This window comes from Balaenoptera borealis (genome assembly GCF_965194805.1).
Source record: "Balaenoptera borealis genome assembly, chromosome: 15".
In the NCBI taxonomy this organism is placed as follows: Eukaryota; Metazoa; Chordata; class Mammalia; order Artiodactyla; family Balaenopteridae; genus Balaenoptera; species Balaenoptera borealis.
Genome location: NC_138871.1, coordinates 28,955,197 through 28,968,645, shown reverse-complemented (window position 1 = coordinate 28,968,645; position 13,449 = coordinate 28,955,197). Strand labels below are relative to the sequence as shown.

General features: G+C 50.3%; 1 long non-coding RNA gene across 1 annotated transcript; it reads left to right on the top strand.

Moving 5' to 3' along the window:
- The first annotated feature begins 218 nt into the window (after positions 1 to 218).
- On the top strand, positions 219 to 3,277 carry LOC309611687. Its single transcript, XR_014234675.1, has 3 exons — positions 219 to 303; positions 1,969 to 2,044; positions 2,371 to 3,277. It is a non-coding gene; the product is annotated as an uncharacterized lncRNA (long non-coding RNA).
- Positions 3,278 to 13,449: the final 10,172 nt, after the last annotated feature.

Here is a 13,449-nt window from a genome sequence, read left to right as displayed (position 1 = left end):
GTTTGGGGCACACAGGGGCCTCTCAATCCCCAGCTCCATAGTGGGCTCTCAGGGGGTCAAGCCCAGCCAGGCCCCTGTGGGTCCTCTGCACCCCCTGCCTCACCTAACAAAGGCCGGCGCGATCTGGGATCTCACCTCCCTCAGCCTGGCAGGCCGGGGCAAGTTTGCGGGTATTCCCCTCTTCGCCCCTCCCCCCCATTTTCCCCTGGCAACCTCCATGCCCTTTCCAAGGACATTCTCCACCTCCAAGTCCGGACTGACCTCGGCTAGAGAGGGGCGCTAGGGACAGGACATGGGGGACGGGTAGGTGGGTCCGGACTGCCTCCTAGGCCCCGGGTAGGGGGTGGGGCGCCCCTCCCGGAGCTGGGCCGAGACCCCGGCTCCTGCGCTAACAATCAATGGGCCGCAGCCGGCGGGCGGGGCCGGGCCGGAGGATTAGGGCGGGGAAGCGCAATTACAGCCGAGCGGCCGAGCTCCGGATTTCGTCCGCTGCGCTGCTCAAATGCCACATTTCGGATGCAGCGCCGCGCCCGCCCTGTTTGCTCGGGGAGTGGGGGCCCCGGGGCAGGAAGCCAACTCGCAAGTGTATCGGAGATTAGGGCCGGCGGCGGCGGGGGCGGGCACTGGACAAACACGCGGCGGCCGCCTCAATCCTCCGTCCTCTATTCCGCCCGCGGCGACGCTGGCCGGGCCGTGACTCGGCGACGCGCGGACGCGGGTTGGGAAGGCCGCGGCCCCGCCCCCGCCCAGGGCCTCCGCGCCCGCCTCAGGGGACTCTCCGCCTGGGCTCGCGAGCGGGCGGGGGCGGGGTGCTGAGCTAGCAGGGCCGACAGGCACCTGGCGGGGGAGCAATGGATTTTTTTTCTTCCTTCAAATATTTATGAATTTTGCATCTTTTCCTTAATGAGCTTACACGTGGAGGACCAACTCCCGTAAAAATTGGGTTGGTACCAAAGATCATGGTGGGAGAATGAGGAAAAGAAGGAGGGCACGGAGACCGAGCAGGGCTTGGGTGGAGTCGGGAGGACGAGGAAAGGGCGGAGGAAGGGGAAGAGGGAGGGCGAACGGAGGAAACCCAGGCACGGTCTCCTTCAGTCCCTCCATGACTCGCCCCCCAGGCCTGGCTCAAACCCTCCTCCTCGCACCCCTACTTCCCCATCTGCCTGGTGGGGCGAGGGGAAAGAGCCCCCGGTTGGGGATGGGGAAGGAAAAAGAGGCAAAAGTGAAGGTGTGGGAGTGGTGGGCCCCTCGCCCGGGGGGAACACCAGGGAGCTAGCAGCACTGCGGAAAATGCAGCGGTCCCCGGGCGGAGCAGCCCCGGACCCGCGCGGCAGGGGATGGCGCCTCCTGGTGTCCAGGAGACCGCGCTGCCCGGCGCTAACCGCCGCCCTAGGTCTGAGTTCGCTGCCCTGGGAAGTGAGCCTTTGATAGGCCTCCAGGAGCCCTGGAGGACATGTCCAGACTCTTAAGCCAGAGTTTCCAGGCACCCAGAGGTCAGAAAGACAGTCTAGGACCCCAGAACAAATTCCTCTCCTGGGAGCTGTAGGGTTCACCCCTACACTGGCTTCTGCCACATCCCCAGCTAGAGCTCCTCCTGCCCTTCCACAACTCACCCTCAATCCGTGCTGCTTCCTGTTCCCTGAGCAGACTGACCATTCCTACAAACATGCCTTTGCTCAGGTTTCTGGGAGGGTCCAAATCCTGACCACCTACCAAGGCACATCTAGCGTCCAACCTCTTCCTCCAGGAAGCCCTCCAGGGCTGCTCCAGCTCAGAGGCTCTTTGAACCAGTCAGGCTATATGTTCTCTTGGAACTGAGTGGTTTTGGCCAGGGACCGGATCTGCCCACACCCACCCCCTACCCCCGCTCCAGACAGCTGGAGCTTAAAAGGTTAGTGGGCTGGTCCCTGAGGCACTTGTGCCCAGGAGCGCCCTGGTCCCTTAGGAGTGACACAGTTTCTCTTCCAGGGAACCCCACCCAGTTCCTCACTCCTCTGACTGGCTCCTCTGCTCTATCCTCCACCCCACCATGATCCCTTGGGAGGTAAGGCCACTTTGTAATCACCCCTGTTCTTGGAAAGGTTATGAAGTCCTTTCTCTTGCTATTGACACCTCTGAACTGAACAAACAAGCTTTCTTTTCACCGTCTCATGAGGTCCTTAGTGAGCTGCTGAAACCTCCAGAAATGACCAGTTCAGGCAAGTTCCAAGATTTGGGAGGTTAAGCCCTCACCTCAAGTAAGGTTTTGGCTAAACCCACCAGGAACCTGCCCTCACCATGGGTGGATATACCGACCAGACAGACAGTGCAGCCTGTGGAGGGCAGTGCAGCAACATCAGCCATTTCAAATGAGCCTCTCTCTCATCCCAGGAACTGCACATTTAAGAATCTCTCCTCAGGACTTCCCTGGTGGCGCAGTGGTTAAGAATCCGCCTGCCAATGCAGGGGACACGGGTTTGATCCCTGGTCCAGGAAGATCCCACATGCCGCGGGGCAACTAAGCCCATGTGCCACAACTACTGAGCCCGCGTGCCGCAACTACTGAAGCCCACATGCCTAGAACCCGTGCTCTGCAGCAAGAGACGCCACTGCAATGAGAAGCCTGAGCAGCGCAAAGAAGAGCAGCCCCCGCCCACTGCAACTAGAGAAATCCCTCGCGCAGCAACGAAGACCCAATGCAGACAAAAAAAAAAAAAAGAATCGCTCCTAAAAAGTACTTGCAGGGAGCACAGCGCCTGTAAGGATGCTTGCCATGAGGGGAAAGGGAAAACCATCTTAAAGCCCATCAGTGGTGGGCTGGCTCAACTATTGGCATGCTGTGCAACCATTTGTTAAAAATTTGGTGGAGGTATATACACTGACACAGTGACGTGTCCAATATGTATTAAGTGAGAAATAAAGCAAGTTTAAAAACAGTTTAAAATACTTTGATTCAATGAGTTTTGTAAAAATCATTATAATAAATATGTTAGTATATGTATGGAATAGAAGTAAACCTGAAAAAAGGTGGTTATTTTGTTAGTGGATTATGGAGGGGCTTTCATTTTCTTAATGGTAATTTTGGTATTGTTTAATTTTTATGCAAAATGTATATATTATGTTTGGAATTAGAAAAGGAAAATAAGTCTATGGACCCATCTTGTCAGGACAGAAGGGTCTTGGCTGGAAGCACATTTGAGGCTGGCAAGGGTTGTGGTCTAAGAGCAGGAAGATGGGTCCCACTGACACACAGCCACCTCCTAGGTGTGACTGCGTAGGAGGAGGGTGGATTTCCTAGTACCCCCACCTCCGTCCCCCACCACCCCCCCACCTCCGCGCCCCAGGGTCTGGAGGGGAACCAGACGAAAATTGTAGTCTTTTTCGTTTTAACATTTGGGAATCTCCTGCAATTGACTATCCTCTTCCCCCTGGGAGGAGGGGGACATGCTTGTTTCTACCCCGCAGTTAAGAAGCGTTGACTCCACCAGCCAGAGAGCAGTGATCTTAGGCACCCGACCTAACTAACGCCCTTCCTTCCCCCTCTCCTGCCCTCTGGGCACAGCGCCGCGCGCCACCTCCCGAATCGGGCTTCATTTCCCGGAGCTTCTGAGGGGTGTGTACAAGCTGATCCTAACTCCTAGCCTCGCGGGTGAGGGGCCTCTCCCTCCTCGCACAGCCTCCTCGCGCGCCCTTGCCCGGGCTGCTGAGACCCCGCAGGCGCGGTTGCAGGGGACGGCCAGCGGAGGCGGCGCCCCCATCCCACGGTCTGCGCGCGCCCCCTGCTGCCCGCCGCGAGAAATGACACACCCCTCTGGCCTGGCCCTTTGGCCCTTCAGTCCCTGAGTGCCAAGCACACCCCGCCCCCCACCCCGAACCTCTCCTATTACTTGCGTTCCCCAGGCCTTGCTAGGACAGAGCCCAGGAGGGACAGGCACTTAAAAAGCAAAATGGTGCCCCCGAGGCTATCATCCCACTTCAGAGGAGGCCTAAGTGCCTGCTGCATCACATCACGCAAGTTAGATACACGGGCAGAGCAGAGCCTACATTTCCTGACCGCATGTCCAGACCTCTACAAAGCACTGAGGGGACAGAGGGCTTAAATTCTCCAGGGCACTGTATGAGAAGCTCTGAGGAGACTGAGAAAACGGGGTCCTGCCTTCCAAAAACCTAGAGCCCCAGAGCAGGAGCAGGACTGATTCTGTGTCCTGTCAGCTGCCCACACAGGCCAGGGGCCAGCATTGTGAGTGTACCTGTTCTGTCACTGGGTTGGGCCTACCCAGGTGATGAGCACTGACAAGGGCCTCCCCAGTACCAAGTCCAGGTGTGCTTCCAGTCAACAGAAAAGCACCAGCTCAGGAAAGCTCCAGAAGCACCTCCTCCCCCAGGGCTGAGGCTATGAGTTCCCTGCGGAAGAAGAGACAATGCAAGATCAGGGCCAGAGGATCCTGGAGGGAGGAGAGGGTGCCCTTCTACTATGTACTAGCTGTGTCACCTGGATAAGTAGCTTACCCCCTCTGAGCCTTATATTCCTTATCTGTAAAGTAGCATTCATGATTTTTCACAGGTTGAGATGCGGATTCACTGCTACAGTTTTGCTATATCCAGCACATAGCACATGATCCATAAATGTCCATTAACAGTGTAATGGAAAAATAAATTGTAGACTATTCATTTTTGGAATACTCTATAGCAATGAAAATTAATAAACTATGGCTATGTATATAAAACTCACAAACATAGTGCTGAGTGAAAGAGACAAGCTGAAGAATGACAAGTACAGTATGATGCCACATATATAAAGTTTAGAAGCATGCAAAACATTTCATGCTATATACTGCTTATGGGTAAGTAACTATGGAGCAATTGTATGAGACCATGAATGGAAATGATAACGCCAGGTTAGAATAGTAATTAACTCCAGTGAATGGAACTGGTGAGAGGTGCAAAGGGGCTACATATGTGTCCATAATGTAGTTTTACTTAAAAAAACAAAAACTGAAGTAAACGTGGCAAAAGCTGCAGTCGATAAAGTTGGATGTTGAGTTCTTGGGTATTTATCATATTTTTATGTATAACTTTCTTAGTGTTTGAAATATTTTATTGTAATAAAAAAGGAGAAGAAAACAATTGCTTACCTAATAATAGACCCTATGATAACCCCCTGCTTCCAGCAGCCCCACCCACTCACCTCCCCACTTGACCTATTCTCCTCCATCTTTGATCTCATTCATCCATGTTTTTCTTTTCAAACTAGAACCCAAATGCAGATGACTCCCAAATCCAGCCCAGACACCTTCTCTTACCTAACTTCTTGTCAGATGTCCCTACTGGAATATTTCTCAGAAAACTCACCCTCAATACAGCCAAAAGTACCCCCTTCCAACTGCCTGCAGCCTACAGCTGGAAGGACATGCATGTTGAGAGAAGATAGATACCCAAACATCTTGGTGAAATCTTTGAATGCTGATGATAAATAAAAAGATCTTCCAAGCTTTTTAACATTAGAAAAGTTTTTCTACAAATAAAAATCAACCTGACAGCAGACTTTTTATCTGCAATGTGAAATACTAGAAAACAGCTGTTAGAAGCAATGAAACTTCTATCCATAGAGCACCAAAGAGAGAACTTTAAAATGGTTTTGAGTAAAGAGGAAAAGAAAAAGAAAGGTTTACCATTTATGTAAATTAAAAACAAATATACAAAACAGCCCTACATGTTTTACATGGGTCCATAGATAGTCAATAACAAATGGTTTATTAGGGGAGCAGGGGAATTGGCAAGGGGATGAGGATAAAGAGGAAAAGACAGACAAAAAGAAGAGTGGGATCTGGTATGGACCTCAGATGGTAATGGCCATGAACAGGTAGGAAAGATTACCTCAACCCTCTGCTCCTGAGGTCCAAAAGGGGGGAAAAAATCATTACAAAAGAAAAGTGTTCCCAAATTCAGAAAAAAGGTTGAGAGGCAATGGATTAAATGATGAGTTAGGATTTGGAGAGGTGGCAAGGAGAGCTTGCAGGAACTTGAGATCAGGTATTTATTTTTGCTTAGAAAAGTGACATTTGAAGAAATATGGCAATGTATTTGCCTAAATCAATCCCTATCCCAAATTCCTTAAGTAAAATCTGAAGCCCTGGTAATCCTGGGCCAGAAACTCAGGCTGGTAGCAGCTCACCTGGCTCCTTTAGAGCCCTTGAGAGGGACACCTGGCCATAGGGGCAGACATTGATCAGGCTGATGATGTGTCCCTGCCCTGCTCACGTCCCATGAGCCTCTGTTCCGTGCCAGGAACTGTATCTTTATTACTTGTTTTAGATTTCACTAACCCCAACAAAGTGGGCTGTATTAGGTGAAGCTAATACCATCAGTTACATTCATTCACTCATTGGTTTATTCATGTAACAAATATTTGTGGGCTGACCATTCTGTGCCAGGCTCAGTTCTAGGCTCCAAGAGAAAAATCAGTAAGCAAAGCAGATAAAAAAAACCTCTGCTCTTTAGGGAGCTTACATTATTGTTGAAAAGAGCTAATAAAAATAAATAAATAAGGAAAATATATGTTTGTTGGATAGTAATAAGTACTATGGAGAAAAATTAAGCAGTACAGGGAAATAAGGAGCATAGGACAAGGCAGGGAAGGCCTCATTAAGAAGGTGATATTGGGACTTCCCTGGTGGTGCAGTGGTTAAGAATCTGCCTGCCAATACAGGGGACATGGGTTCGATCCCTGGTCCGGGAAGATCCCATGTGCCGCAACTACTGAGCCCACAGGCTACAACTACTGAAGCCCGTGTGCCTAGAGCCCATGCTCCACAACAAGAGAAGCCACCACAATGAAAAGCTCACTCACCACAACGAACAGTAGCCCCCGCTCACCGCAACTAGAGAAAGCCCGTGTGCAGCAATGAAGACCCAATGCAGCCCCCCCCCAAAAAAAATTAAAAGAAAAAGAAGGTGACATTGCAGCAAGGACTGAAAGAACGTGAGGGAATGAGCCATGCAGATAGCTGAAGGACAAGCAGGAGGAGGGAACAGCAAGTGCAAAGGCCCTGAGGCAGGAGTGTATTTAGTCAAGGGAAAGCCAGAAGGCCAGTGTGTCTGGAGCAGGGTGAGACACGGGAACAGTAGTGGATGAGGTTAGAGAAATAAAGAGAGTGGAGGGCCTTGTCAGCCCCTGCCTGGGGTGACTTGGGGAGTCAGTGGAGTTGAGAAAAGGGGTGACATGATCTTACCCTGTTTACCAGAACCATTGAGTTGAAGTCTGTAGAAGAACAAGGGTGGAAGCAGGGGAGCAGATAGGTCATTATTGCAGTCATCCTAGCAAGAGACAGGAGGCTTGGTGCACAGTGATATCAGGGGAGGTGATTGGGCGAGGTCAGATTCTGGATATATTTTGAAGGTAGAGCCTTATGAGAAGTATGCTGATGGACTGGATGTGAGGATGAGAGAAAGAGTGGATCCAAAGATGATTCCAAGTTTTTTGGCCTGAGCAGCTAGAAGGATGAAGTTGCCATTTTCTGGGGTGGGAAAGGCTGTAGTGGGAGCAGGATGGAGACAGGTGGGGAGGTGGGAGGCCCCTCAAACTCTCACAGCTTGAATGTGCACAAGCCTGATGTAAGCCTACGTCTGTCTGACTCCAAAGACCCTTCTTCTTTAGCTCCTCCACACTGCCTGCCCCAGAGAAAAGGCAAAGCAAGAGGGGTCCTACCCCTGCCCTCCTCTGCCCTCGTCAGGTCAGCATATTGTGGGGAAATGACACCTTCAAACACTGGATTGTAGTTAGTTTTTGACTCTGTTGCATTCTGTAAGCTGTCTTCATCTTCAAAGATCTGTCCGTTTAGTGAACAAGCATTATCATTTTTCATTGGTCTTAACCCATGAGATTCCCAAATCATTGACCTTCCCCATCCTCCTCTCATGAGTCTCCCATTCTACCAGAGTAAACCATTCAATGTGTTTTGGTTATCTGCTGTTGTATAGCAAACCACCTCAAAACTTTGTGGCTTAAAACAACTATTTTACCTGCTCACAACTCTAGGGGTCAGGAATCTGGGCAGGGCTCAGCTGGGATGTTCTTCTTCCTCACAGGGTGTCAACTAGGATCTCTTATGAGGTTGCAATCAGGCCTGGCTTCCTAGGTGTGGTACCTATGCAGTTGCACAGGGCCTCACGCTGAGAGAGACTCTGCAATTGGTTTAATGCTCTACTCTTGCTGTCTTGAAATTCTTCACCATTTTTGAACAATAGACCCTACGTTTTTACTTTACACTGGACTCCACAAATTATGTAGCTGGTCTGGCTTGCAATCAGATGGTGGCTGGGACTGGAACGTTCAGGATAGCTTTATTCACAAATCTAGTGTCTTGGCAGGGTTGGCTGGGAGGCTGGGACTCTCTCATTCTCTCAACATGACTAGCTTGGGCTTCCTCACATAGAAGCTGGATCCCAAGGGCGAGCACCCCAAATGGGAAAGGGAAAACTTCAGATCATAGGGTCCTGCCTCAGAAGTTACACAGTGTCACTTTCTTCATAGTCTACTGACCAGAACAAGTCATAGGGCTAGCCCAGATCCAACAAGTGGGGCTAGGGAAATGGCAAGGCCTCTCTGCAAACAGAGCATGTGGGAAGGAAGCCATCTTTGGACACATACCCTACCACTCAATGTTTGTGTCCTATCTGCCCGTAGGGCCTGCGTTCCCAAGAGGACAAGAGAAGGATGTGTCTGCTGCTTCTGCTCCTGCCCTCTCCCTACCTCTGCCACACTCCCCAGCTGCAGCCAGTTGAATTGGTTTGTCTCAGGTAGGGTAAGGGATCTCTTTTGTCCACTTAGACTCCGAGAATGACTAGAGGACTGGCCTTGGCCAGAGAGGCTGTGAAGTATGCCGATCACTTTACCAAGCATGGTGGTGGGGAAAGGGTGGGCCGAGTAAACAGGTGCAGAAAGCTTGGGGACATGGCCCCACCCCCTTCCCCCTGGTAACTGGAAGGAGGAGTTGAAAGCAGGTCTAGGGGCTTGCCATTCAAGGAATGGGCCCCAGGCTAACAGCACCAGCATCACATGGGAATGTGTTAGAAACGCAGAATGTAAGGACCCAACCCAGACCCACTGAGGTGGATCTACAATTTAACTAGATTCCTGGGTGATGTGTATGCACATTAAAGTTTGAGAAGCTAGTAGACTCTAGAACAGAGGTTCTCACCTTGGCCACACAGTGGAATCACTTGGGAAAGTCGTACAAGTCCCGGTGCCCCAGGCACACCCCAGACCAACTAAATCAGCATTTCAAGGTGGGAGCCTGGCATTAGGTTACTTTGTTCCTCACTAGGCACTTCCCCTGGTGAGTGAGGAAGCCAAACTCCAACGCTTCCTGCCTTAGGACTCCTCACGGGGTGAGCCCCATGTGGTTCTCTTCTGGAAAGCAGGGAGCCAGGGCTGAGCTTCCAGTGGGTTCCAACCCTCCCTCTCCTCATCAGGAGCTTGTAGGCATTGATTTTCCCAGAGTACTCTCTGGACCCTGCAGGCTCTGAGTCTGGCCATTACTCCCACTTCCCATGCCTACGCCTACGTTTGAAGCCAGGACTCCAAGGGGCAGCTCTCCATGTGAGTGTGAACAGCAAACAAATCAGTCTGAACACAAATAAGGTAACTTCCTAACAGGAACCTCAGTTCAGTGCTGAACAAACAGGCAGCCAGAGCCCCCACCCGACTCCTAGACCCCCAGCTGGTGGCAAGGACCAGCCTCTGCACCTGGCTTGGAAAGTGAGGTTTCCCAGGACTGCCAATGCTCCCTTCCACCCAGTTCTCTCCGCATCCCTGGACTTGACCTCCTCAGCCTTAGTAGGGGATGGCAGAGGCTTGGTGACAACCCCAGAAGCCCACTTGTGGAAGAGCCTTAAAAAGGTTACAAGGGCATGAGGGAAGGTCTGGGCTGGTGTGAGGGCCTGTGACAAGTCTGTCCTCTTCTCCCCGCCCAACACCCCTGACATCTGCCTGCAAACCACACACACCATCACCACCACCACCACCATCATTTCTATTTTCCTTTCTTCTGAACACAGAAACCGCTTTCTAGGTGGTTCTTTCATCCTCTCCCCCTCCAACTCCATCTGCTTACAAGACACTTGGAGAGATGACACACATGATAACCCAACTCCTTCTGTGTTTTTCCATTTCAACAACACCCCTGAGTTTCTGGACCCTCAGACCAGGTTTGAATGTGATGATGCAGAGACGGGCTGAACCTGACTGTCAGTGACTTTTTAAAAAGAACCGATACCTTTGTTCACCTCTTCTACTGGCGTTGGAAGTTCAGTCAGTTATAAGTAGTTGAAACAAGTCGGTCTTTAAAAGGATTTACTTTCTCTCTCACACACACACACCCTTCTACTACAGCTCCATCCCCCATGCACCCCCAAAGGGAAAAAATAATCCTCCCCCCTTGAAGGGCTGTGGGGCACAGAGGAGAAATTAACTCAATTAAATTCAATTTCAGCCATTTAAGTTGACACTCTTAGTGTGGAATTTAGCGTCAGATGGACCTGGGTTTGAATTCTTACAGTTCACTAGCTGTAAAACAAATCTTAGCTCTTCAAGATCCAGTTTCCCCATCTATAAAATGGGAATAACAGCAGAATCATGGGGATCAACAAGATACACCCCTTACCCAGTGCCTGTGGTATAAATAGGGGTTTGGTAGAGGACCATCCCTCTTTCTTGTTCCTTTCTTTAGAAACTGGAGGAATAAAGGAGAAATAGAATTCAATTCAGCAAATATGTGTGTACTTACTGTGTGCTGGGTACTGTGGTAGGCGTGGCTGGTGGGTAACATGACAAAGAAGCTGCTGACCTGGGTCTGGGGTTGTCACAGGGGTATGGTGTACAGTGAGCTGGAAGCTGAGTCCTGGACCAAGTTTTGTCTTTTGTGCAAATCTCTCCCCACTTAGTTCAGTCTCAATGTCCTTCCTTTCAGTACAACAAAGGGCTTTGACTAGTTGGCTGCGGAGGCCCCAACCAGCTCTAAAGTACTCTAAGTGGGTAGAAAACATACTAGTCTCACTGAATGAGGGTTGTCTGCCCTGGTCCTTACACTTCCTCTCTGATCACTGCTTCTTCCCTCTGCCTTTGCCCATCCTTAAAGCTGGGAGTCCACACGGGTCCATACTAGCTAGCCCTTCTCTCTTCTCTCACAGCACATTCTTTTTGCATAATCTCCCCCACTCCTTGCCTTTGTAGGCTATCCTCTCTTTGGAAGTATCTGCAGAGGAAAGCCTCCCCCAAGAAGCCTTCCTGGATCTCTGAAGCTATAGCTAATCTCTGTCCTTCATACTCACATAGAATCTGCCCTTTTAGTTTGACAGTCACATTACTTAGTTGTGAATCTCCCCCACCATGAGATTGTGAGTTCCCAGTGGGAAGAAACGGTAGTCTTCATTCCTCTGCACCCCTCATAAACCCAGCACATAAAATAGGTCTCAAACAAATAGATGTTTGTTGACTTCAGTCTAATTAAAGAGCACAGGATTTCAGAGAAAGTCTTAAAAGCAGCATACATAAGAAAAAGCTAGGAAACAGTAGGTAACTGCAAAGTGCAATGTGTGAGCAATGTGCGCCTCTTCTGTGTCACTGTGCATTCCTGGGAGAGAGGAACAAACAACAACTTGTTTGCTCTTGGCCTGTCAGGTGCAAGGGGGTGCAGGAGGGGCAGAGGAGGGGAGAAGCAGGTGTGGGGGGAGCTGAGACAGCTGGGCAGTGGGAGGAGGTGTGGGGCTTCCCCCGAGGTGGCCCTCAGGCCTTCTCTTCCTGTAGGCTGGGCTGGACTTGAGGCCTGATGTGTGTGGGCCCTGCATCTCAGCGGCAATGACCACCATATTCCCTAGTTAGCACCTTTCTTCTGGGTGAAAAAGTCTCCCTTTGGCAAGATGAAAGAGAAAGAGGGATGGAGAGAGACTCTGCGAAAGAGAAGGTGGAAAAGGAGAAAAGGGACAAGGATTCTCGAGGGTGTTGGAGGAAAGGGCAGCCAAGGGGTCTCCCAACATACCTTCTCCAACTTCCTCGGTCCCCGGTGGCCCTGGGGTCCTGACTAGGGTTCAGAATATTGGTGTCTACAGCTATGTTTCTCCCCTCAGTCCAGAGAAAGAAACTAGTTCTCTACTTAAGTGAGATAATCCAAGTGTAAAGCTTAAGTGATCAGTAAGTATTAGCAATCATTCTTATTACCATTTTCCCCCTCTTCCTCCTCTCTACATGTAAAACCTATAGACAAGTATAGAGAATAATACAAAGCATATCCATATGCCCACCACCACCCACTTTTATCAAACATTTTTACTCTAGTTGTTTTAAGAAATATTACAGAAAATTAACAGCATATGTACCCCTCCCTAGTCCCATTCCCTTCTTCTTCCCCGGAGCTTATCCTTATTTTAATTGTCATATTTATCATACTCAAGAATGTCTTTATACTTGTACCACTTATTTATGTTTTATCTTATGCATGTTTATTTATTTATTTATTTATTTATTGGCTGTGTTGCATCTTCGTTGCTGCACGCGGACTTTCTCTAGTTGTGGTGAGCGGGGGCTACTCTTCGTTGCGGTGCACAGGCTTCTCATGGCGGTGGCTTTTCCTGTTGTGGAGCACGGGCTCTAGGCGCGCAGGCTTCAGTAGTTGTGGCACACGGGCTTCAGTAGTTGTGGCGCACGGGTTTAGTTGCTCCGCGGCATGTGGGATCTTCCTGGACCAGGGCTCGAACCCGTGTCCCCTGCATTGGCAGGCATATTCTTAACCACTGTGCCACCAGGGAAGCCCCTTATACATGTTTAAACCTTTTTATAAATAGGATCGTGGCTTTGTACCGGGTCAACTTAGCTAAGCTAAAACTACATTTCCCAGAATTTCCTTCCTTACATGGTTCTGGGCTAGGTTCGGCCACAGGAGAAATCCGCATGATACTTGTGTGGCAGAAGTGACGCTGCAGGCAGCACGTTCACACTGTGTGAGGTAGGCGCTGGGGTGGCTCACGCGCCGCGGCTGAGCTGCTGGCTCCCCTTGCTGGTGGGGGCAGCAGCTGGACACAAAGCTCCTTTATCTGTCCCCAGACCCTCTTCACTTTCCCCAACTCCTGGGCTAAGTATGTATTTAGTTCTAGAACAAAGGACACCAGAGTCTTTTGCAGGTCACCTACATCAACGAAGTTAGAGGCTTGGAGGTGGTGTGAGATTGGGGCCGTTTCCAGCTCCCTCTCGCTCTTCCTCCTGGATCCTGGTTCGTCCTTGCTTCCCCACTTCATATCCATCTTTCCTTCTCGACTGCCTGCCCAGGGGATTTCATTCCCCAGCCCCAGAAAAAGAAGTAACAGCCTCACATAGACTCTATAACCAGCTCCCATAATTGCATAAAGTCAAATTCCCATAATAAATTCCTTATCCTATTGTCACTCCTAGTGGTTCTGCTTCACAGACTGGATCCT